The sequence below is a fragment of the Erigeron canadensis genome, chromosome 6, assembly GCF_010389155.1.
Source record: "Erigeron canadensis isolate Cc75 chromosome 6, C_canadensis_v1, whole genome shotgun sequence".
Classification (NCBI taxonomy): domain Eukaryota; kingdom Viridiplantae; phylum Streptophyta; class Magnoliopsida; order Asterales; family Asteraceae; genus Erigeron; species Erigeron canadensis.
The window spans coordinates 15,796,543-15,823,075 of NC_057766.1; the positions used below are offsets into that span (position 1 = coordinate 15,796,543).

A 26,533-nucleotide genomic window follows, 5' to 3' on the forward strand; every position below is an offset into this window, starting at 1 on the left:
AATAAGAGAGAATCACAATTGTATGATAGTTATTATAAACACGATTTCAAAATATATTGTTTGTATCTCTTAATGTTTCATTGTACATTTCATATCTTATTTCTTTTATTATTTGGAAACATATTAACTCATAAAGTAGTTTTTTTGGAGTAACTACACTGCTTCGATAACAGATTGAATGTAATCATGCATTGTTTGTTCATCAATTCATCATGGATTCAAATCTTAACATTCAGATGGAGCTTTAAGCTTCTTAGTTAGAGAATAATATCTAGCAGGTAATCTGGGAGATATATAAGTTAATTATTATTATATGTATATAGAAAAATTTTAGACCACCAATTAGGTGCAGCGATAATACCATTAACTGAATTCATCAAGAGTGGTAATTTCGTATTCTTTAAATGGACACAACAAAACCTATAGCAAGCTTGAAATAGGACTCTGGAGTTGACAAAATATAGTTGAGTGGTTTTCAACTTTTTATGGTTTCTTGATTCGTTTATATGTTGTAGGTGGTCAATACTCCAGATCATGTGTTTCCAAAAGATCCAGAGGCTCCTCCATGTGGTGTGGATGATATGACAAAGCTTGCTTATCTCCATGAACCAGGGGTCCTTGAGAATTTAAGAAGTCGATACAATATGGATGAAATCTATGTTAGTTTATACATCTAGTGGTTCGCCTTCCTTGTTACATTCCAAAATCCCCGCGGGAATTTTTTTAAATCAATAAACTTTCTTTTCAGACTTACACGGGCAATATTTTGATAGCTGTGAATCCTTTTAAAAGAATACCTCGGTTATATGACAAGCATATGATGGGGCAATATAAAGGTGCAGCCCTCGGGGAGCTGAGTCCACATCCTTATGCTATTGCTGATACTTCATACAGGCAAGTATTATATGATTGCTTGTCTGTATTAAAATGATTTTGAATAATTGTTGTATAATAAAGAATTTATATGAATACAGACAGATGGTTAATGAGGGAATAAGCCAGTCAATTCTTGTTAGTGGAGAAAGTGGAGCAGGTAAGACAGAAAGCACAAAAAATCTTATGCAGTATCTTGCCTATATGGGAGGTCGTCCTGGAGCTCAGGGACAAAGGAGTGTTGAACAGCAAGTGCTAGAAGTACGCTATTTTTATTTAAAATTGAGTACTAGTGTATCTATATATGTCGTGATTACTAAAGTCATCAGCTCCAATACATCTGCTTCTTAATGGATATATTCAATTCTAAACCATTAGATATGGTTTCTAGACAAGGGATACTGGAGCAGATTGGGATATTGTAGAGCAGACCATTAATCGATAAATATGCACCTTTCATTTTACACTAAATTTGCGCTGCATATGCTGCTGATATCGAACTCTCAATACTGTTAGTGATGTTGGTTAATGAAGATATAACTTCAATACTAACTTGCCTCTTTTATGTTTCACAGTCTAATCCAGTTCTAGAAGCATTTGGGAATGCAAAAACCGTCAGAAATAACAATTCAAGGTTTGTCGACCCTTATATATTGTTAACAATTTGTTCATGCTAGCCATATTTCCAAACACACATTGTTTTCTGTGAAGAAGTTATATATTATAACTGACTGTTGTCCTACAACAGTCGTTTTGGTAAGTTTGTTGAGATCCAATTTAATGACCGAGGGAAGATCTCTGGAGCTGCTATAAGAACTTATTTGTTGGAAAGATCACGTGTTTGTCAACTTTCTGATCCTGAGAGAAATTATCACTGTTTTTACATGATATGTGCTGCACCTAAGGAGGTAATCACTCTTTTGCATTCACACAGTTTTGTTTCCTTGTGCTTTGTTTTTATATATAAATGCAAAAAGGCAATGTATGGTCCCAAGTAGTATCTTTCTTATTTAGCATTACGAATATAGTTTGTTTTCGTCTGTAAACAATTTGAAATAACGCGATTTTGTTTGATGGGTCACTAAATTAATTCTTGGCTCTTACAGCCCATTGGTAAGGTCTTGGACCTTGGGAGATTCCACCCAAATCCAAGTCTCACTTCGTGCATAATTAGGGGTGGATTATTTGGAGGGGGGAGGGGGGATGTTAGGGAGTCCTGGGATGTCTAGACATTCGTGTACTTTAGGAGTCGGAGTATGATAGTTTGCCGTTATAAGAAAAAAGAAAAGATAAAAAAATGCCAGTTTCATCATATTCTGATTATCATTCGAGGTTTTTCTTTTGATACCGCAACTCTTTCGTCTTCTAGATGTTCAATAGTATTCGCGGTCTTGTATACTTATTATTAATATGTACATGGCAAAAACATTTGTAACCATTCAGGTGGTTGAGAAGTACAAATTGGGAAAGCCTAAGACCTTTCATTACCTAAATCAAACTAACTGTTATGAACTTAATGGAGTGGACGAGTCAAAAGAGTACCTCGCAACAAAAAAGGCTATGGATGTTGTTGGGATTTCTCCTAAAGAGCAGGTACTTATATATTTCTGCTATTTATTAGGTCACTTAACTTGAAACTAAACAAAATATTTCCCTCTTATAGGAGGCTATTTTTCGTGTTGTCGCTGCAATTCTCCACCTTGGAAATATTGAGTTTATTAAGGACAGTGAACCAGATTCATCTACACCTAAGGATGATCAATCTCGGTTTCATCTAAAAACTGCAGCTGAACTTTTCATGTAACTAGCTCTATTCAGTGTGTTTTTAAATGTTTTCTTTGTAATAAATGTTGGGGTATTGTCGTATTGATGTTAATCGCCCTTAAGGGTTGTTTTAAACATGTTATTACATGTAATAAGTTGTACATCATCGTTATAAAATTCTGGGACATGATAATTGGAAACCAAAGTACAACTTATGAAGTGTGTAATAACATGCTAGACACTGCCCTTAGGGCTGTCTGCATCAAAATTCTAAATCTTAATATCATATGAATATCGTTTTAAGGTGTGATGAGGAGTCGCTTGAAGATTCCTTCTGCAAACGTGTTATTGTAACACGTGATGAAAGCATCAAGAAGTCGCTTGATCCAGTTGCTGCAGCTTTGAATAGAGATGCTTTGGCCAAAATAGTTTATACAAGATTATTTGACTGGTATATTTAATCTAAAACGCAGATTTTTACCATGGACATCTTTATTTATTTAAATACTTTGGTTAATATTTCATGTTCTTTATTGTAAATCAGGATTGTAGAGCGGATTAATGAATCTATTGGTCAAGATCAAGACTCGAAATTATTAATTGGAGTACTGGACATCTATGGATTTGAAAGTTTCAAGACAAACAGGTGCTTAACTGGTACGCTTTTGTTTTAGTCATTTGAATAGGTTATCTCTTATAGACCACTGCATCAAGCGCTTGCTGTTTTGTGCATAATTTTTTTGTGTACATTGGACAGATAGTTTTTCTACTTAAATAACTCTGAAGTTTAATTTGTGGCCTATCACGTTATAATCCCCATTGAATTGAATGACTCGACTGATAATGACCCTATGCAGTTTTGAGCAATTTTGTATCAATCTGACTAACGAGAAACTTCAGCAACATTTCAATCAGGTTTGTAATTACAAGTTATTTATTAGTTGTCAGTTCTGTGAAGCTAACAAAATAGTCTCATGTGAATGTCGGTATATCAATTCTTTATGCAGCATGTTTTTAAGATGGAGCAAGAAGAATATACTAAAGAGGAAATTGACTGGAGCTACATAGAGTTTGTTGACAATCAAGATATTTTAGATCTTATTGAGAAGGTCCGTCTACGTTCAGATGAAAATTGTTTCCTCTATGAGTTCCCAATTCTCATTATCACCGACCACTTTGAAAATTTTCAATGTGTATTAGGCTCCTCTATCATGTAACTAATTTTTATTTTCAGAAACCTGGAGGAATCCTTGCTCTTTTGGATGAGGCTTGGTATGTTGCCAAGATATCTTATAATCTATATTCTGCTAGTCAACGAACAATTTTATGTTATACAGATATTAGATAACTGAAAACATATATAGTCTTTAATTTATAAAATCGGGGTGGTTATTCTTATGCAGCATGTTTCCACGATCTACACATGAAACCTTTGCAGAAAAACTTTTCCAGACATTGAAAGAACACAAACGTTTTAGCAAGCCAAAGCTTTCCAACTCAGCATTTACCATTGATCATTATGCGGGCGAGGTATGTTTTTTGGTTCTGTATATTTGACATCTAGAAATTACTAAACTTTTGTCCAAGCTGAGTACTACTATATAGTCATTATAATATCTTTTACTGAAACAGCTTAAAGATGCTTCCAAACGGTTGTCTGATTTCAGGTCACATATCAAACCGAGTTTTTTCTGGATAAGAACAAGGACTACGTTGTTGCAGAACAACAGGCACTCTTAGGTGCTTCAAAATGCTCCTTTGTGTCAGGCTTATTCCCACCTCAACAAGAAGAGTCATCGAAAGCATCAAAGTTTCAATCAATTGGTTCACGGTTTAAGGTATAGTGTTGTTTTGGTAAACTCAATACACAGATCTTTCTGTAGTTCCACCGAATTTCTCATGTGTTGTGTTTACAGCAACAATTACAACAATTGCTTGAGACACTAAGTCACACGGAGCCACATTACATTCGTTGTGTCAAACCAAACAATCTTTTAAAGCCTTCTATCTTTGAGAATCAAAATATACTGCAGCAACTACGATGTGGTGTAAGTTAGCACATTGGATCTTTCATATATACTATACTATGTTATACATACACATATTTGTTGAGAAATCAATGTTCATACCATTCTAGGGTGTTATGGAGGCGATTAGGATCAGTATGGCTGGATTTCCTACACGCAAACCTTTTAAAGAGTTCATTCACCGCTTCAAAATTTTTTCACCCGAGGAAGTGTTGAAAAGGTATTGTACTATGTTGTAGTTTATTACAGGAATCTCATTCTGACAATTTCCGAGAACATAAAGATAGAATGTTTGATACTCTCTTGACCTATGTTTGGAATCAGATTTTAGCTTATTTGATATTAACTGCAGCATCGATGATATTAAGACTTCGAAGATGCTTTTAGATAAGGCAAATATTCAAGGTTATCAGGTATCTCATCATTCTCTTTCATGGATTTGTGTCTACATCAAGTTATTTCTTGATAAAACAAAATGTCAAACAATTATATTTCTTTTACCTTGTTCTGTGAATAACTTTTTACTCCATACGATTCTACGAATCACATCTATAGTTCTAGACATGTGGAGCTTGTACAGTTTCAAAGGAAGCACACATCTATATTGATGTTTGTGCTCTTTAAAAACTGTTTGTTCTTGTTTTGTCTTTCTGATGATGTAAACTTGAAAATTGTTCTTTCTATGCATGTAAAGCGTAATCTTTACTGTCTTTGAAGTCAGTTTGTGTCTCAAGTAACACGCAAATTAATTATTTACATATCATTTTTTCATATCAGGGAACCAATATCATTGTGGAGTTATTGGCTTGTATAATTCATTTATTATATTGAATATCCCAACAATCGCAATGTTTTACTGTCTAAATTACAGATTGGTAAAACAAAAGTATTTCTCAGAGCTGGTCAGATGGCAGAGCTAGATGCTCGCAGAACTGAAGTTTTGGGAAGATCTGCTAGCAAAATCCAAAGAAAATTTCTTTCCTATTCTGCACGCAAGAAGTTTAACTCGTTAAGATTATCATCAATACAGATACAATCTATGTGTAGAGGTATGCATCATTATCAGTTCATCTGTATATGTAAACAGGAGATAAGGGATGTATTTGTCTTGTAATATTGAGTGCAGGGCAAGTTGGACGTCATCACTTTGAGCACCGAAAGAGAGAAGTGGCTTCTGTAAGACTGCAGAAAGAGGGACGCAAGTTTTTGAAGAGGAAAGCTTACAAACTTTTATTCTCTTCGGCTATTAAAATTCAAGGTGGAATGCGTGGAATGGCTTCACGTAATGAGTATCGCTATAAAAAGCGCGATACTGCAGCGGTAATTATCCAGGTATCGTAGAATTTGTGACAGATTGAGGAAGTGCTTAATAGCCATATCATTTCCCTGTTATTACATATTGTTTTTAGATCGCATATCCTACCATCATAGCTATATCGAAGCTTACTGACCCAATCCTTTTTAATAAGCTTAAATTGAGATCATAAAAACTGAACTAAAGCCTAAGATCATAAAAGGCTTGAATTCAAGTTTTCTTGGACATATGTACAGATGAGCTTCATTTATATATGGAGCTATTTAATGTATGAAACTGAAACTTACCAAGTTTTTCTTAGTTCATGATAGAGACTGGAGAAGTATAATACGACCCACTATTATCTTTCAACGTTCTATGGTTTTGTATTTTAGTTGTCTGAAGTACTTTTTTTTTCTTATTTTGAGTTATCTAGTATTTCTGGATATTAAAAAACTATGCTTGTTTAGAAAACACGATTTTTAGCAATATAAAGGGATTTTTGTGAGTTTGAACACTCCTAAATAAGCTTCGGCTGAACTTTCCTTTTGCCTCTTGAGACAACTCTTTCTTCTCTTTATGCACAAAACCTTATTTATAAGGAATATTATATTCACAGGCAGTATATATTATCTTGCTTTACAATATCTTGTGACACATCATGAGGTTAAGGGATAAAGATTTCAGTGATCAGTTTTTTCCTGAAACTGTTTCATTCGATGAAAAATTCACAGAGACAATGCCGACAATTTCTGGCTCGTCACCGTTATTGTAGATTGAAAAAAGCAACAATAGCTGCTCAATCTTCCTGGAGAGCAAAACTTGCACGCCGAGAACTAAGGAAGCTTAAAATGGTAACTATATCTTCATCTTTATTTTTTAATCTCTTAAATAGTGTAGGGTTCAGCATATATATTTATAGAGAAAGTATTTGTATACCTTTTTGCCAAATTGAAATTTTGTTTAGCTATATTTAACATACCCTATGAAATTTTGCCTATCCCTTAATATAAGAATGGAAGTGTTGTGTGTACACCAAACGGCATGCATGGTTAGAAAAAACGATTTCGAATATTTTTGTATTATGTTACTTTTGTGACAGAATTTACAGATTTTTTTTTTATAGATAACACATTTTAATTGGACAATTTTTTTGTGAGTTAACCTGAGCCGTTTTTCCTGTGTTAGTCCAAACCTGAACCATTTTTCCTGTGTTAGTCCAAACCTGAACCATTTTTTTTGTTTTAGTCCAAGCCTGTTTTTACTCGTTACAGAAAATGATACCTTTCCAACCCTTCCATTACATCTTTTGATACAAGCATGTCCTACTTTTTCTTTCAGTTCTTTTAAAACATTTTGTTGTACAACGCATGCAATAGAATGAACAGTAGAGTTCAACGAAATCCTATACCATCCTTGTTTTTGTAAGCACCCTAGGTGCTTGCGTATACAATGCTTATAAATTATTTATATTATGCAGGCTGCAAAGGAAACTGGTGCTCTACAAGAAGCCAAATCAAAACTGGAAAAGGAAGTTGAAGAACTGACCTGGAGACTGCAGCTGGAGAAGCGGATTAGAGTAAGCATCTTTATGCTGAACTGATTCTATACTTGTAATCATATTTGGCAGCTTTTCTTGTTGGCTCATTATTTTTCCTATTACTTGCATGTAAACTTCCCATTTTAGCGAATGCATTCATGTAAGTAATAGTAACTTTCATGTTACAATGTCATGATATAAGAAAAAGGGTAAATAGGTGGGAACCTCTGGTCCCATATACCAACTTGGTACCTAGAGCGCATACCGCATAGAACTCATGCCGGTAAGTCACCATCCTCACACATGGATCACCAGATATAGCTTCTCTACTTGTCTTTGGCAAGTTTTAAACGTGTGACCTCTAGCCATCCTTTGTGGGCCCATGTGGTCACATGATGGCGATACTTTGGTATTGGTTAAAATTCACCACCACAATCCATATGGACATTTTGTACTTTGGTATTGTTATTTTCCAGCACATCTTCTTATGAGCTTTACATACCAATGGATGTGGTATTGTTAAATCCACAACTTCTTTGGTGGTGTAGTTATAATGTGATCGAGTGAGGAAATGTGTAGATCTAATGAGAGTATATCCCACTTAAACAAGGAAAAAAAAAAATAACAAAGAAAACATCATGATATGTGACAGGGAAGATACCATGAACAACCTAAAAGGATATTTGTATATTGATTATATTGAATTGAAATGTACATGATAGAGAGAGTTACTTATTCTTCTAATTCAAGATAAACTAAACCTTAAAGCCATTGAATTAATATCTAAATCATAGTTTAGATGTTTAATATTCTAGTTTATCTTGGATGTTAAAACGTTTTTCCTGAAAACTTATTGTTACAAATCATACTTTATTTTTCCTGACCTCTTTTCTTATCCTTACATTTACTTCGTTGTTGTAGGCTGATGTAGAGGAAGCTAAAAATAATGAAAGTGCAAAATTGCAGTCCGTTTTGAAAGAGATGCAAGATCAATCCCTACACAATAAAGAACTGATTCAGAAGGAACGCGAGGCTGCAAATAAATTACTCGAACAAGCTCGTTTAGAGAAAGATGCTTCAAGCAAAGAGATAGTTGAAAAGCTTACTACTGAAAATATGGAACTTAAGGTGGAGTTTTATATGCTACATCAATTTCAACTCGTTTACCAATGAATGTGATGATTTGGATTATTGTTCTCAATCAGCAATTAAATGGGTGAAATAAAATATATACATAAACTGGGAACATAAGAGTCATGAAAAGTGTATTTCTAATGGATTCAACCTCCTGAACTGTGTTACTTCAAGATTTACATTATGCCTTGTAGATAAATTTGGGAAATAAGCTCTTGTAAGCTAACCCAAAATCGAATGGTAGAAAAAGATTACACAATTTAGTAGAATCCTTCACCTTTGTGACCACTAGTTATCACCAAAAAATCTTGCTTTTTGGCAATTAATGTCTTCTGGAACACACACAGGACACAATTAGCTCACTGGAACAAAAAGTTGATGAAATAGAGATAAAGTATGAAGAAAGCAACAAGCTGAGTGAAGAGAGATTGAAGCAGGCCCAGGAAACAGAATTGAAGATGCTTGAAATGAAAACCACGATGCAAAGGTTAACAATTATACTTTGCTTATGTTTCTAAGTCCTTCAAAAATCACTAATTTATTATCTTAACTATATGAATCTGATGTGGTAACTAGTGCTTGATTATGTGATTTCTTGTGTCTTCTTCTTACTTAAGGCTTCAAGAAAGGATCAATGATATGGAGACTGAAGAACAGATTCTGCGCCAACAAGTTATGTTGACATCATCAACTTCCAAAAGACGTTTCTCATTCTCATCTAAGGTTAAATGTCATAATGTATAACGATGTCTTACATTGAGTTTGTGTAAAATTATATCTTATCTTACTTATCTTGCAGGGTCCCAGTCCCGAGAATGGTAACCTTGTAAGTCATAAGTTTCTGTTCTTTACTTTAGGCTTTGTTACATCTTATTTTTTTTTAGATGACATAAAGAACAATCTGGTTTCTGCAGGAAGCGCAGACTAGTCACACATCTATACAAAGATTTGATAGCTCCCTAAGGAAATCAGCTATTGATAAACAACGAGTATGTGTTTGAACATGCATGGTTTTATATTAGTAAACTTAAAAGCGGGTTTTTCTTATACAACTGACATGTGAATGGTCATATTATAATCATTTGAGAATAGTATGACCTCATTATTATTGTTTACACAACATTATGGTTAGTAATATACTAATATATACTATATTACTAACATAATGACTTTTGATTAACTTACATAATCCAATTGATGTTTCTGTATATCTGTGGTACAGGAGAGCGTGGATATTCTAATCAAAACATCTACAGACGATCTTGGGTTCAACAATGGAAAACCAGTTGTTACATATATTGTATACAAAAGCCTGCTTCATTGGAAATTTTTTGAGGCAGAAAGAACTAATGTATTTGATCGTCTTATCGATGTGTTTGGTCATGCAATCCAGGTAACATGTTACATTTAAATATACGGACAAAGGCCTAAAACTCAAATTTACTTTTTACTCTATGTTACAGTTGTACCATGAACTTTTTTGTTGCCCTACTTGCTTAACGAACTTTGAAAATTTATTCACATATACAGATTATACATTTCTAGAACCATCAAAATTTCAAAGTTATTCAGATCCGGTCATTAAACCTTCAAAATTTGTACATATATGGTTAACAGAAAATCCAAAGTTTGATGACCGTATGTGAACAGATTTTGGAAGTTTATGACCATTTTAAACCAACAATTCAAAGTTGATTATAGTAATAAAATACGATGTCTATATGTGCAAAACGTTTTCAGGCTTTTATCTCTTAAAACATAGATTTATTTGTAGCACAAACATGTTCAGAATGCAAAAGCACTGTTTATGAACTTAAACGTAACAGTCGAATGCACAACTTAGGTTATAATTAAGCTAGACAAGAAAGTAAATAAGAAGGTAATCAACAAGAACAATCACAAGTTCAAATGTAATAAATCTTTGCAAGTATAATCATATGTATCATTGATTAAACGATGAATACATGGTCGATATTACAAACTTGACTTACAAGAATACAAATGAACAAAGTAATTGCTAAGTCTAGACACACTAAAAACTTATACAATTACAAGTGACACACACTTTTGAGGTGACAAACACACTTGATACAATGCGGCTGTATTGCTTTATATAGAGGAGGAATTAGGGCAACACAGCCTTCCTTTGATAGTGATAGATGGTGGTTGTCAACGTCCCATTGGCTCCTTGTACTTCCATGCAAGAGCCCTTATCTTCTTTACCAAAACGGGTATGAGAGAGAAAGCCCTTGTTTTGGTCCCAACTTGTATCTTTGCCATATAAGGTATTTTACAATTGGAAGAACCACCATGTGACTCTTGTCTTCATCTGGTTTGAAATCTTCCCGCCTTGACCAACAATTTGGGCAGCATCCAACCCGCTGAAGAGTCACTGGACTCGCTGACGACACACGTCAGCGAGCAAGTCTGGTCAGGGAATCCAAGACTCAACAAAACGTTTAATTGGTGATTTTTTTGTACATTATACTTTTAAATGGTGATTTATTTTTTGCACATTTATGGGTTAAGTGTTTGAATATGTATCCAAGAAGATTTTCTTTTTGCGCTTCACTGCGAAAATGTTTTTTCGATCTTAGATAAAGCAACGCAAGTGAAGGGTAGGAAAAAGATAAATAGAAGTTAATGATAAAACTTAACATGTATTAAGGTATAAATAAGGGATTTTCTAACTTGTGTCTGAAGAGACAATAAGGATGCTATATTCGTAGATATATTCATAAAAAAAAAACTATTTATATACGATCTTTGAATCCCTCGTTACAAAGTTGCTTATATATAATATTCTCATACAAGATGATCACTGAGCCGAACAATATGTTTCTGAACCAAAAATTTTTTTTTTTTTTTTTGTTGATACTAAATCTTGGGCCGTAATGATCACACAAGGATGCTTGTGCATGTTGTATATTTTAACGGATCAAACACAAACTAAATTTTGTGTTCATGTTGGTCTAGGTTTAATTGAATGACCATGAACACTTGATAGATGTTTGTTTGGGCAGCCCAAGCTTGTTCTTGTATAATTAGTTGTTTGTTCACTTAGGAAGGTAATTAAAAAAACACAAACAGTTGACCATTAAATATAATAGAAGTAAAAACATAACTAGTTAAATATACATACTCTTCCTTTCCATTTATTTAGTTGTTTTTTGAACATTCGCTTCAGTTATAGCCCTAACTAAATGAACTTACGTGTTTAACTAACTTTCCCAGAAAGAAGAAGGCAATGAGCATATGGCTTATTGGCTTTCTGCCACATCTACGTTGCTTTTTTTGCTTCAAAAGACGTTAATTTCTAACCCAGGCAGACCCCCTCAGCCAACATCAATATTTGGAAGAATGGCACAAGTACTTGCTTCTTCTATACACCCCCCGTAATTTAAAACATCATTTTCATTTGTGGATATTATATAGTTTGAAGAAAATAAACCATATATTTTTTTTTGGTATTTGTAGAGCTTTCGCAAATCACCGTCATATTCCAACCTTGAAATTGTGCGCCAAGTGGATGCTAAGTACCCAGCTTTGCTTTTCAAACAGCAACTAACTGCTTATGTTGAAAAAATTTATGGAATCATTCGGGAGAATTTAAAGAAGGAATTGAGTAAACATCTCTCTTGTTGTATACAGGTACCAGGAAATTCTTTTCACTTTTTATCCCAGCCGTAGTCAAGTTATACTTCTAGTTTCATAATTTCAATGGTAATTCAGGTAGCACAAAGAACTGCAGATAACATTCCTCCGTCTATATACTGGCAACATGTTATTGAATGCCTAAATGGCATGCTCAAAACCTTAGAAGATTACCATGTATGTCATCTTATATATTTTTCTTTATTAAAAAGATGTTATGTTTCGCAAGACCCATGCCTACTCTTGTTTTGACCTCATCAAACATGACTATTCAGGTGCCAACAGTTCTTGATCAGAAGATCTTTGCTCAAGTTTTTTCTAACATTAATGTACAACTATTCAATAGGTACATGCTCCGTCTTCTTAGATTAACCCAGCCCTGGCCTTTTAGACTTTCACTTAAAAATGGTCCATTTTAACCCTAACCCTGAACCCTTTTTGACCCAAAACACCCATCTTGCTCTACTATCAGCTAATGAGTTAGAATTGCTTTTTATGTTCATCTTAGCCTTCTTCTACGCCGTGAATGTTGTTCATTTGTCAATGGTGAATATGTTAAAGCGGGGTTAGCTGAGTTAGAGCTTTGGTGTAGTCATGCCACAGAAGAGGTACTCATTAGCTCAAACAATTAATATATTACTTGAACTTATATTCATAGTTCTAAATATTTTTAATAAATCAGTATGCAGACTCATCGTGGGATGAGCTTAAACATGTGAGGCAGGCAGTTGGATTCCTGGTATATTTCTGTTGTTCCCTTCAAAACATTTCAGGATTGAAACTTATTACTTATGTATCTTCCTTTTTCTTTTCCATTCATTCTATTTCATCATTCTTTAGTAAGCTTATTTCCTAGAATATACCCACGTATTTCTCCATTTCTTTCTTCCGGACCATAATTAATACAGTTAGATCACTAAAAGATGGTTCTGAATCACTTATATGTAAAACTAAAATTATGATGTATAGTTTTAACAACCAACTATACTAATTATTGTTTTAGAAACCATTAATTGTTAAATAAAAAACATCTTGCAATGACTCAAAAATGACACAAAACTATCTTTACATTAGCTCTTTGGAAGAAAATAGCTCTATAGGTATGGAAACCTATACATGTATTCTAGGCAATAAACCCTTCTTAGTTTTGTGCCTTTCCAGCGAAGCTTAGTTTATCACGGCATGGAAAGCGTTTTCTTTTAATGTTTGAGCAACATGTGTGTGTATATAAAAGTTTTATCATTTACATCATGCAGATTATCCATCAGAAAGGTAAAATAACCTATGATGATCTCACAACTGATCTATGCCCTGTAAGTCCTGTATTTATATAAGTTCATGTATCTTTTAACTTGTATCTAGATCACATGTTTCTTAATCTTGGTAATAATATCAGTAATGCACTCCTTTTCAGGTTTTAAGTGTTCAACAGCTTTACAGAATTTGCACACTCTACTATGATGAAAATTACCATACTAAAAGTGTAGACCCAGCAGTAAGAATAAAGCTATATTTGTCATCTACTCGTTTTACTCTCCAGTAGTTAGAGGAATGGTTAAAATGGGTTGAACGGGTGAAGGACTTGAAGTAACCAAATATTCTAGTACTTTTTAAGTCATTTTTATTACTAAATAGTTTAGTATTCTGTTAATTCTATTTTCGTAATCGAACTCATTACATACTTATCGGCAATTTTAGTAAACCAAATATGTCAGCCTACCTAATTGATAAAACAAAGTGACCTGTTTTAACCAATTAGATAGGGTGGTGGCCAAGTGGTAAAGTCTTGATTATTAAGGGTGAAAATACATAGAGGTCCCAAGTTTGAAACCTAGGTTGCAAAAATGTACCCTATTATGATCAAAGAAGTAATCCCGCAAAGACTCCGTGATACTGACAAAGTGGATGGTCACTCTGGGATTAGTCGGCTCCTGGATACCTAGGTTAACTTAAAAAAAAAAAACCAAAGCCACCCATATGTTTGGTTTAATGCTTTAACCTTTTTTTTTTGACAATTGTATCTTCAGGTTATTTCTACTTTGAAAGCTCATGCAGGCTATGAGGATTCTGCAGATAACTCCTATTTGCTTGAAGACGATCCCTCGTAAGCAATAAGATGCAACACAACTATACTCTGTGACAATGTTATATAAGTGATCATGAATGATTTTATATTTTCAATATGCAGCATTCCGTTTTCGGTTGACGATCTAATCAACTTCCTCCACGAGAAGGATTTTGCAGAGATGAAACCAACATGTGCCCTTGTAGAAAATCCAGACTTCAAATTTTTAGTGGAGTGACTTGTTTGGCTCTATATCATTCTTTTGGTTCCTTGAAGATAATATACTACCACAAGGCCATACCCGCGTGGGTCGGATTGTAATGTACATCCACTACCGACCCCAAAAATTTTCTTTTAAAAATGTAGCTAGGATCCTCATTGTTTAAGCATCTCACTTCCCTAGGTGTAAAACATTTAGATTATGCATGTAAATTTCATAGGTAGAAAATATAGAAGGGGAGTGATGCTTGGTAACATCTTCTACCTTTATTTGTTTATTTGGCGATACAGGTTGTTTGTAGCAAAGTAATGGAAAGAGTAATAAATTGGTTCTCCAGTAGTACGGGAACTTATATATTTTCAATTTCAAGCTAACGTAAAACAATTTCACGTCAGTTAACCAAATGTCTGTTTTATCGGTGTCGTATGTTAGACCTATTTACCCCTACATACTTTTTCATAAACTTCGAAGTGATCTCTGTTTTATCGGTCAGTTAACCAAATGTTAACCATATTGAGACTAGTCTTCAGATCTGTCCGATAGATGGATAGTTTCAATATATATATATATATATGTTGGAATAAACATAATTCGATTCGAGTAATAAAACATCCCAGATCGTTTTGTGGAACTTGTAAGAGCATAAAACATGATTGCTATTGATTTTGGGTTCCTAAAACAAGGTGATTGAGTAATAACGGGATGATAAATTCGGCTGTAACATGATGCACGAATTTAATGAGGAAGACACACGAATTTAGGAGGGATTAGGGTGTGTTTATGTGATTCTCTATTAACCTAATTTAGGGTTAATGACTCTTTATTTATAATAAAAGTATTTATACATTCAACTCCTTTGGTGTTTAATGTATGTAACATTAGTCCTTATAATTCCAATCATCTAATAGGAAACCCTATACTACGTCTTTAAGAGTAAATACGCCCATTATATATTTACTCGACATAAAGATTTCAGTTATCGTCAATTATCATATCAGGAAAGATGAATGATCAGTGATGGTCACACTAACGTAATTCCAACATTCTCCCACTTGACCAAGCGATCATTTATCTATGAGCATTTAGTAAGTTCGGCCGGGATAATACTCATTTTGTTTTAAACCGAAATCATAGCCAATAAGTACAGTCGTAGAGAAGAACATCAAGTCAGGTCCTCCACTAGTCAAACTATGACTCAAATTTAAAGTTAATAAGCAATGATCAATTGACGAAAACAAATTTTGTTATGTAATGTCTTTACACTGTTATGAGCTCAAAGTGTAACTAATAGACAAACAAAACTTGAATAAGGAGGAAAATTTTCATTAACATAATACTAATGACCAATAAGTACAACATGTTATCATAATGGGTCTTTTAGTAAGCCTCATCTTCGACACGTGTCCTACGAAGATTTTAGGAGGAAGACCTTCGGTCATTGGATCCACTAGCATATTATGTGTACTTATGTACTCAATACAAAGAACATTTTTCTCATTCCGTTAACGTAAAACAAAAACTTTGTATCAAGATACATCTCAGCACCAGTTGAACTGTTACAGTTCAAAGAATTATGGTAGCTGAGTTATCACAGTAAAGTTTCAATGGTCTAATAATAAAGTTGACAACTTTCGAGTCCACTAACCAGGTTCTGTAACAACATGCCATGACATGAAATTATGAACGTTCAACCATCATGGAAGAGCTTGTAGTCAGTTTCTATTTATGACTCCGTCAATAGATATAAGTCTACCAGCTAATCATATAAATTTAGAAGTAAATTTCTTATGGGAATCAAATTAACTTATTACTTCTAAGTTGTCACTTATTCTATAAGTTAATTGTAGTCTTTGGTCCTTTGCAGATATCGTAGAACCTTTTAGCCATTTTCCAATATGCTTATCCGGGATTAGATACTTAACTCCCAAGCATATCGGCGATATGAGCGATGTCTGGACGAGTCCAGACCTGAGCATACATAATGCTCTCAGCTACTTACAAGTAAGGTATCATCCTCATTTGCTACTTATTAATCTCAATGTTCGGACTTCGGAAACAATCACATGTCTCCTTTTACTAATAGATCTATAGTGGGTGTGTAGTGTTGCAAGTTATTGCGTTCTAAGATGTGTTCAATATAAGTCTTTTGAGAAAGAATTAGAACATCATTACGCCTATCCCGATGTATTTCGATACCTGTGACATTAAAGGCATCACCGAGATCTTTTATGTCAACATTCTGCGAAAAGTAAACGCTTCAACTCATGCAACATATCCAAGTTGTCATTTGCAAGTATAATATCATAATATCATTCACGTGCAAAACAAAGATTGTAAATTTACTCCCACTGATCTTAAGATACGTGCATTAATCCACTTGATTTTCTTAGGAAATCTTGTCCTTTTATGACTTCATTAAACTTAATGTACCATTTTAGTGATGCTTTCTTGAACCTGTATATGGACTTATTTAACTCGCAGACCATGTGTTATTTACCTTCTTGAATTTCAGGTTCACATGTATACGCCTTATTGCAAGTTTCCATTCTGGAAAGTAATATTGACATCCATCTGATGTAACTCTAAATCATAATGAGCTACGAATGCCATGATGATCCTCAAGGAATCTTTATGAGATAGGAGATAAGGTCACTTGATATGCGATTCCTTCCTTTTGAGTAAAGCTCTTCGCAACTAGTTATGGCCTTATAGCATTTGACGTTCTCATTCGGGTCTAATTTGGTTTTGAAGATCCATTTACATCCTACAGGTTTGGATTCTTCAGTAAATTTAACCAAGTCCCAAACATCATTATGCTTTATGAAATTAAGTTATTAAATAATGACTTCTCCGCTAAGTGGCCTGATCGCTATTAATGGCTTCTTATAAGGAATACGATTAGTAAGCTTTCCAATGTCCTCAACTTCAGTTTAATAAGTTATGAAATCATCAAAAGTTATGGCCTTGTGTGACCTAGATGATCTCCTGAGTTGATTTTTAGGTTCAATAAGGAAGATGCTTTAGCATTAATGATAAGATGCTTTATTTTAGCATTATTAACAAGATGCTTTATTATTAGTAGTATCATGATTAGGAGGATTAGGATTTTGATTAGGAGAAGTTAGATCAGTGACATTAGGAGCAGTGTTGGGTACAAGAGGAGTTATCAGAGGAGTAATAATAACTGACGAGTGGTTCCCCCCGCTTCTTGTACTTCTTGCAAATCTTAAGTTATGATTTGTCGTGCTCCCACTGATCTCTTAGTTCTCGACTAACGTGGCATGATGCGTGTCAATAATACTAGTAGTGTAGGAAAGACAGTAAAACTAATAATCAATAAAGAAACAAGTAAGGGATTTAGGACCAGTTTCTTTAAGTTAGGATTATAAATTTTGCTTTGACAGTTAGCCTCATACGTTCATATAATTCAGACTCAGTTTCCTTTCTTTCCAGGAGTCTTAAGGACAGATTCTAATGGAACTCTTATATGAATGGCTATACGTAAGGCCTCAGTCCAAAAGAGAGTAGGTAAGTTAGTGTTGACAAACATACTTTTCACCATGTCCATTAAGGTTCTATTTTTCCTTTTAGCAACATAAAATTCTGTTAAGGAGAACCAATTAACGAAACATGGTGTATTGGTTACTTATATCATGTTCCTTTCAAAAGTTATGTTTTGTTCCTTTCAAAACCACGAACACATTCATCAGCTAAGATCATCTTTACTATAACATGAACATAAGTAATAATTTGTGATAATGTAAGCACGAAGACATCAATAAGTCGTGATGACATAGACACGAAGACATCAGAAAGTCGTGAACAGTATGCACGAAGATGTTACAAATTCATGATGATGTCAGCACGATGAAGTCATAAACTCGTGATGATGTAAGCATGGGTTTTCAGTAAGTCGTGTATGAAATTAAGCTGAAGTTTGTGGTGACTTAAGAATAAGTTTGCGATGACGTAAGCACGAATTTGTGATGACGTAAGTGTGAGGAGCTACAGACCATGATGATGTCAGCACGAGACGACGTCAGCACGAAGTTCTTGTTCTGCAGATTTTTAGTTCGCGAAATTCATCAAATCCAAACCAAATCACGACTGATTGTTTGTAACGAGGCTCTGATACCACATGTTGGAATAAACATGATTCGATTCGAGTGATAAAACATCTCAAATCGACCTGTGGAACCTGTACGAGCATAAAGCATGATTGCTATTGATTTCGGGTTCCATAACAAGGTGATTGAGTAATAATGGGATGATAAATTCGGCTGTAACATGATGCACGAATTTAGTGAGGAAGACACACGAATTTAAGATGGATTAGGGTGTGTGTATGTGATTCTCCATTAACCTAATTTAGGGTTAATGACTTTCTATTTATAATGAAAGTATTTACACATTCAACCCCTCTGGTGTTTAATGTATGTAACATTAGTTCTCATAATTCCAATCATCTATTGGGAAATCCTATACTAAGTCTTTAAGAGTAAATATGCCTATTATATATTTACTAGATATAGGGATTTCAGTTATCGTTAATTATCATATCAGGAAGATAAATGATCAGTGACGGTCACACTAACGTGGTTTCAACAATATATATTTATATGCTAGTGTTCAGACCCGTCCAATGTACGAGTAGTCTCAAAATATATTAATCAAAGCTAAAAAATTGGAGTTCATTATAATACCTAAAATTAAAACATAAAACGATCCAAATAGATGGAAAAGTTGTAAAAGTAATGCATAATAAACTAAACCTTTGGGGAAGGTCTATCATAATTATCGGAATCATACTCACTATATGAATAATCGATATCAAACATAGAATTGTCAACATCAATTTCGTTAGAATCTGATTCCAGTTAATCTTCTTTTTCAACTTTAGTTAAATAAAAAATTTAATCAATTACAAAAATTGGACATGGTGTATGATATTAACTCAACCTTCATATATTGAAAATTGTAGTTACATACCCTATGCATCAAGAATAAATAAAAAGTTACAAATTAAAGAAAGAAACATACAAAAAGTAATTCCATATAAGTACTGATTCTAGTTAAACCCCCCCCCCCCCTTTTTTTAACTTTAATTGAATAAAAAATTTAATCAATTATAAAAGTTGAACATCGTGTACGACATTAGCTCAACCCTCATGAATTCTTGAACATGGAATTAAACAGTCAAATTTCTTTAGATAAGATAAAGACAAAGTTTTGAATATGTTTTAATAGTAATAATAAAAATCCCTTTCTAATAATACCCAACTGAAGGGGTGAGCCCCAAATTCTCACCTATAATTTGTATTATATGGAAGAAAAGAGGATGTCGAGAGTGTTTAGGAAAAGAAGGTTGAGAACTTTACCAAAGGATTATCTAGAGATCAAAGAGAGGGTAGAAACAAAGTCAGTCTCGACAATATATATATATATGTTTTATAAATTTGATCCAAGAGAGGAAGGAAGGAAAAGAGATGTCTTAGATGGGAATAATATCCGAGAGCTCATATGAGGTGTTGGAGAAGGAAACAAGTCAAGAACACCTTGGGGAAAAAGAATAGCCGAGAGCTCACTACAGGAGAGAGAAACCGGAGTGAAGATGGTGGGTCCCAGCCGAGAACTCTAAAGAAGAAAGAGAAACGAGAGCTTAAGGTATATCTTGGCAAAGGGCTTTAAGAAACTATCTTCATTGGTCCCTAGGAGGATAGAACGAGAGCGAGTCATATCTTGACTTAGCAAAAGTATACAATGGAAAGGTTTAACTGCCCCAAAGCCCAACCATAACAAACCCATGGCCCGCCTAGACCAAGGATGACTCTAACTAGAGCATGACAAGAGTGTGGCCTTAAAACACATTATATTATACAAGTATACGTCGAGAGACATCAAACAAAACACATATAATTGTGACTTAATATTCCAGGAATGGTTTATTTAAGTAAATGGGTTTAAAGCCAATTTAGCCCTAAACTAACGCTCCTGGAGCCCACTGGGCAGTAATGTGAAGGCAGGCTGGATTTGTTTATACATATATAATATTTGTTCTCTATGACATACTCTCCATGATATAAGGACTCGTACAATAGTATCAAGAAAGATATCTCAAAGATTCACGAAGGTTCTATTCTTTGTACTGACATTTTGGATTCAGAGACCAGGCCCATACCTGACGGACCCAAAATACAATGTTGCCCTAATTGGTGTTCTATAAATACCCCAATCATTATTATGGCAACATTCATTCGTTCATTCAATATTACATTCAACATCAATCAACATTCGTTCATCATCTTTCATACACACATATTCTATCTCTAAATTTATCATTCAATCATCATCAAAATCATCAGAGTCATCAATATTTAATATCCTCCAAAGATCGAAACATCTATTTGGGAAAATCATCATTCACCTTAGGTTCGTCAAGAACATATTAGGTTTGCACTACTTGGTAGGAGATCATGATGATTTTCGTGGTGTAACCCTCTTTGTGATTGAGCTTAACAATCCATGCTCAAACACCAACAAACAACTATTCCTTACATAATCCATGTCTTAAGATAAAGAACCATTTCATGCTCAAATTTTAAAACACATGACAACAAAGGATACACTAAATTTTAAACCACTTAGATCATTAAGAAATTAGTATATATAGTTTTTAGGCCCGTCCGATGTACGAGTATTTTTAGTGGATGGAAAAGTTCTATCCTTGCTGACCATTCTCCGTTATGTCAAGTGACTGGGAAGGGGTATTTGATTCCAGTAGGAACATTGTATAAGCCATCAGAGTACACCCCCAATGAAACCCAATACTTGAGAAGAAACAATAGTTTGAGCCGTAGTCAAACATCCTGGATCAGAAACATGAAAACAGTTCAACAAAACACCAAACATGAAAAAATCTAAACAACCTAACGAAACAAACAAATAATAATGTAGTTGAGTAATAAACAAAAAAGCAATTACCCGCAGAGTCGTAGAAAGGGAGGTGATCAGATCAACCTGCACAACTTGTATGATTTTTACGTTTACGTCAATTGCGCAAAAATGAAAAAACTGTGATGTGGGCTAAAGCAAAATAGTCAGTATAGAGGTTTCAATCCACAATGGTAAAAAGCAAAAGCAAAAATAATGACTCAACTACTTCAATAAGTTAGATACGAATCCAAAACAAATGTAAATTACATAGTCGGGTTGATTGTTTAATACTATCAAAGCATGTAAATTACTTGTAAGTGTTTCTACCGTATTGACTAATTTTCAGACACTTAAATCAATTAAAAAATATATAGTATTAGTTCGACCAACCTCACGTAGACTCCACTTATAGCACATAACTAAATATTTGAGAAATAATTACATCAAAGCTACTAATAAGCAATATTCCTAGTCCTAGCATATTAAATAAGGCTTTTCATGAGCTCCAAGATGGAATGTATGTAATTGAGCTTAAATACGTGTTTTAGTGTGTGTTAATAGAGTTCGTGTGTGTGTAATTATGTGTAATATGCCGAGAGAGAAAGTTTGTGTGTGTTGAAAGATTGGATTGCATGAAATGTGTTAAAGTTACAATTTCTAAGCTATGAAGGGGGTTTATATACTTTTATACAATTTACACTAGTCCCCCTTCCATACTTACACTAGAAAGTATATTTCTAACAATCTCCCCCTTAGTAGTGATTTGTCAAAATGTATCCGAGAGTCAACAGTCTTTATGCTCGAGTATTTGGTCTATTTTCGTTTGGATGCCAGAACCAGTTGTCACCTTCAGGTTTATCTTTGGGGACCACCATGTTTGCTACATAGTCTCTAGGAGGAATGTTATGTGGTCCCAACACATTACTAGGTTCATACTTGATCAAGCATCCTCCCCTTCTTCTCTCAACATACTTGGACTTCTTAACATTCTTTGTCTCCCTTATCATTCTAATACTCTCTCTGAAACCCCGTCTCTTATCAATCTTGCTGATTACCTTATCAAGCAGAGCTTTCTTTTGATCAGGCTCTTCATCTTCAAATAAGCATAACAACACATTCTTACAAAATTCCAAGGTTCCATCAGAGTAAGAAGCAAGGTCGCACATTTTAACAAAGATCTTCTTCTTTCTGCTGTTAAGAAAAATTACTCCTAAGTGTTGGCTTCTCGAGAACATAACCAATATTCAGCCTTTCTATATCTTCTGTGTAAAGACTTTGATCTGGATACGGAACATTAATCTTCCTCTTAACCAAGTCAAACCCAATTTGAAAATCTTCCAATGATGCATGTTGAATAACGCTGGACATGTATCTCTTCACTGCATCAAAGGCAATAAGATCTTCACGATACCTTTGAATGGCATTCACATAGTGGTTGTAGAGGAAAATTATGTCATCAACCGACAAAAGTTTGAAGTGAGCTTCATTGAATCTATATATCAAGCCATTTTCTCTCTTGACATGAAAACAAGGTATAGAGATGTGAGTTTTTCTAATCAAGATCACTCTGATCAGCACCACGATCCTGAACTTCCTCTGATCTTCAAGAATGTTTGGATTGTAGCTATCAACAAGTTTAAGGAGAGATCTGTATTCTTCAACTTGTTTTGGATCCTTAAACTTGTACATAGCAGCAAATTCCGGTCTTCCTACTTTGACAACCTTAGTAGCTCCACAGAAGATCAAAAATGCTCTTTCCTCCAAAAATCTTGACTTCATTGCAGCTTGCTTTGGCTTAATGCCAAGTGCAAACATTCTAGCTTGATCTCTGAGGAAGTACCCCCTATTCACAAAGTTCCATTGTTCTTCGGTTAGTTCTATAGGGAAGTAGTCAGGAAGTGTTTATGCTTCAGAAATGATCGCTTCTCTTAACACTGGTTTAAAGGTTGACTTCTTGAAATCTTGAGAAACGGCTTCAGGGGTTTTTCTCAGCTCATCAAACCCTTCAAAATCGCTGAAAGAATATTGCTTCGGAGTTGACACAGACGGAATTGTTGACTCTTCAGCTTCATTTCTACCTGAAGGACCAGTTGTAAAATAATCAAGATCATCGAATTCTTCAAACACTGGTTCATCAGTAGATCTTTGAGTCTCAACAAATTCCGTAACCCTCAACACAAATTCAATTAAAGCCTCATCAACAATATCTTCATCAAGAATCTCTTCTTCCTCTTCCCCTTCAATCTATCCCATTCCAAACACATCTTCTAATCTTTTCCTTATTTCATCCATGTACTCAGTATTCTCAACTTCTTCAACATTCAAACCAAGCTCTGTCCACATTTCATCAGATTTAGCTCTACATTAAGCTAATCTTTCCAATTCAGCCCGATCTTCAATCCCTACATCATTTCTACCTTCATTTCTTTCCCCCATCTCTACATCAACACTAGTGTCTTCAACTCTTGCCGAAATATCATCAACATTGGCTTGACCATCTCCTTGGTTCCCCCCCTCGGGGTGATCATCTGAATCAGGATCATCCCGTCTCGTAGAAACCGAGGCCATTCGACAAGACTCTAGAGCAATTAATCTTAGCTCGAAAGCAGCAAGTTTGGCATCATATTCAGCCTTCTGAGTTTGTACTTGCTCTTTCAAAGCTTGGACTTGATGAGCATGCTCCAGTTCCCTATCTCTCAACTCCAAGGCATTTAGCACTCCCCTATCAATCATGTTAATTCTATCACCTTCAGACATCAAGATTTGTAATAAATGATTGCAAGTGTTGTCTTTTTCTTGTCGGTTAGAAGTTGATGAAGTTTGTTGGGGTGTTTGTGTTGTTGGAATTTATGTTGGTGGTTGAAAAGATGGTAGAACCAACCCGGAGGTCGTTGGCACACTTGTGGTGTGACCTAAACCAGCTGAAGCTGTTTCAGGATTTCCTGCAGATCCTCGGGTTAGACCCTCAGCAGCAGTTTCGGATTCATTGGCTATACAACCAGAATCAAGTTGTGTCCTAGACTGTGATAAATCACTATCCGGGACATGTTGTTGGGTAACACCACTCACAACACCGGAGTCACTAAGAATGCCCATTAATACAGTCTCAGGTTGATCCTGAGAAACATCAGTGCCACCTTGGCGTTCATACTGTCTCTCAGTCTCGGTTTGAGAACTGTTGCATGCGGCTAAAACTGGCATGATGTTAGCTAAGGCAGGACTTCCAAGCTGTCCTAGAGGGTCACACAAAGTGGGTCCCTCTCCGCTTGTTCCGGCATCAGTACTAAACTGAGCTTGCAGGTCCCTGTCCCTAGGAGATCTAGACTCAAGTGCACGAACTGAAGGTGAGAGGTGGGGCTGGTCCTCTCTTATTTCAACACTCTCATCCTCCAAATGAGGAGAGTGTGGTGAGTGTGGTTGTTCCTCGTGCCTTTGTGAGACTAACTCCTGTTGTGAGGAGTCAGAATGGTTTCGAGAGTTTTGTGCATGCAAGAGCCAGCTCTCGACTTCTACCCTAAGGTTGTCATCCCGGCTAGACTCATTTGTTTCATCTATTGGAGGGCTAACGTTTTCTTTACGCCCTTGTCCTAGCCCAGACCTCTCAACCTCTCCGGTATTTTCAACTCCTCCCTCATTCCCTCCTTGTTCCTCCGGCACAATTTCATCTCCAGTACCCTGATCCCCAGAATGAACATCCGATATCACACTTGCAATGGTTTGTGTGATATGTTCATCATCAAAATCCGTCGAGGTACCAAAAGATTGATTAAGATCACCATCACCTGTACTCGACTCATCTCTCTGCAAGCAAGAAGATGAAGCAGAATGTTTCTTCTTGTGCTTCTTGTTGGTGATTTTTAACAAATCCAGAATTAGATTTAATCCTTATAGCTTGCATTTTTAATCTTCTCCCAGGAATGGGAGCAGGAATGTTTGATGTTGATTCAAGTATGGTTGATAATTGTGGTGGAGAAAGAATTGGTGGAAATGGAGAAGAAATAGAAGGAAGTGGTGTAGGTGTTGTTGGAATTGATGGTGTTGATTGTGATGGTGGTGGTGTTGTTTGAGAAGTTGAGATATTTGGTGTAATAGGAGATTCAAATGATACTCTTTTTGTTTTTCTCCTTTGTGGCTCAACAGTCCCCTCTCCTCTATCCCCTCTTTTTCTTTTTGTAATCCTAGGAACCTCACTTGGCAACCTATGCATAGTTGGGGTATGAGTCTGTCGGTTTTCAAACCCCATAACTGTGTCTAACCACTCTCTATACATCCTAAGATGGGGACTGTTAGCTGGTACAAGATTTATCAAAAATGGTGGAATAGGAAAAGGTTTAGCAACATCACTCCCTGTGCCTCTTAGATTTGACTTGTACATTGCAATGACACATTTGAAGCTGTCATCTAATTTGGGAATGATATCGGTGGAATCAAGAACATCTTTAATTATTAGAGTGAAGAATCTGATGTACGGAATTACTTTCTTTCTTGCCCTTTAGCTTTCATTACTTGAGCCAGTTTCTCCCAGATTATCTTTGCATAGTCACATTGTACAATATGAGTGACAGCATAGTAAAGTGATAGAGAATGTCTTGTCATTGCATCAATTCCTTTCTGAGATGGCATCAATCAAGTGGTCAGTACATTGTATATTGTGTGCCACAATATAGCCACATTCATCCTTTTATAGTCTCTCAATGAAGACAACTCTCCTTCATATCCCAGTGATTGAACTGCAGTCAACATTTCTTCTACTGAAGGTAGTTCTTCATATACTTCATATTCAGGGAATCCCAATATAGCTCTGAATTGTTCCAAGTTGAACTTGCACAAGTAGAATTTTCCTTCTGATTCCAGAGTATATTGAAAGAAGTCTTCTGATTTCTTTCTCTTATCAGTTATGTACTCGATAGATTCCCACAAATTGAATACATATTTCTCTGGAACTATAGCACCATTAGTGAGAGCTATGTTCAAAGGATGATGATTAAGAATCTCAGTGATGATTGGGAATTTGGATGCAAATGGTATA

The 26,533-nt window shown here is 35.1% G+C and overlaps 1 pseudogene; it reads left to right on the top strand.

The window, feature by feature from the left end:
* Positions 1-515: 515 nt before the first annotated feature.
* LOC122604359 lies at positions 516-14,684 on the top strand (annotated as a pseudogene).
* Positions 14,685-26,533: the final 11,849 nt, after the last annotated feature.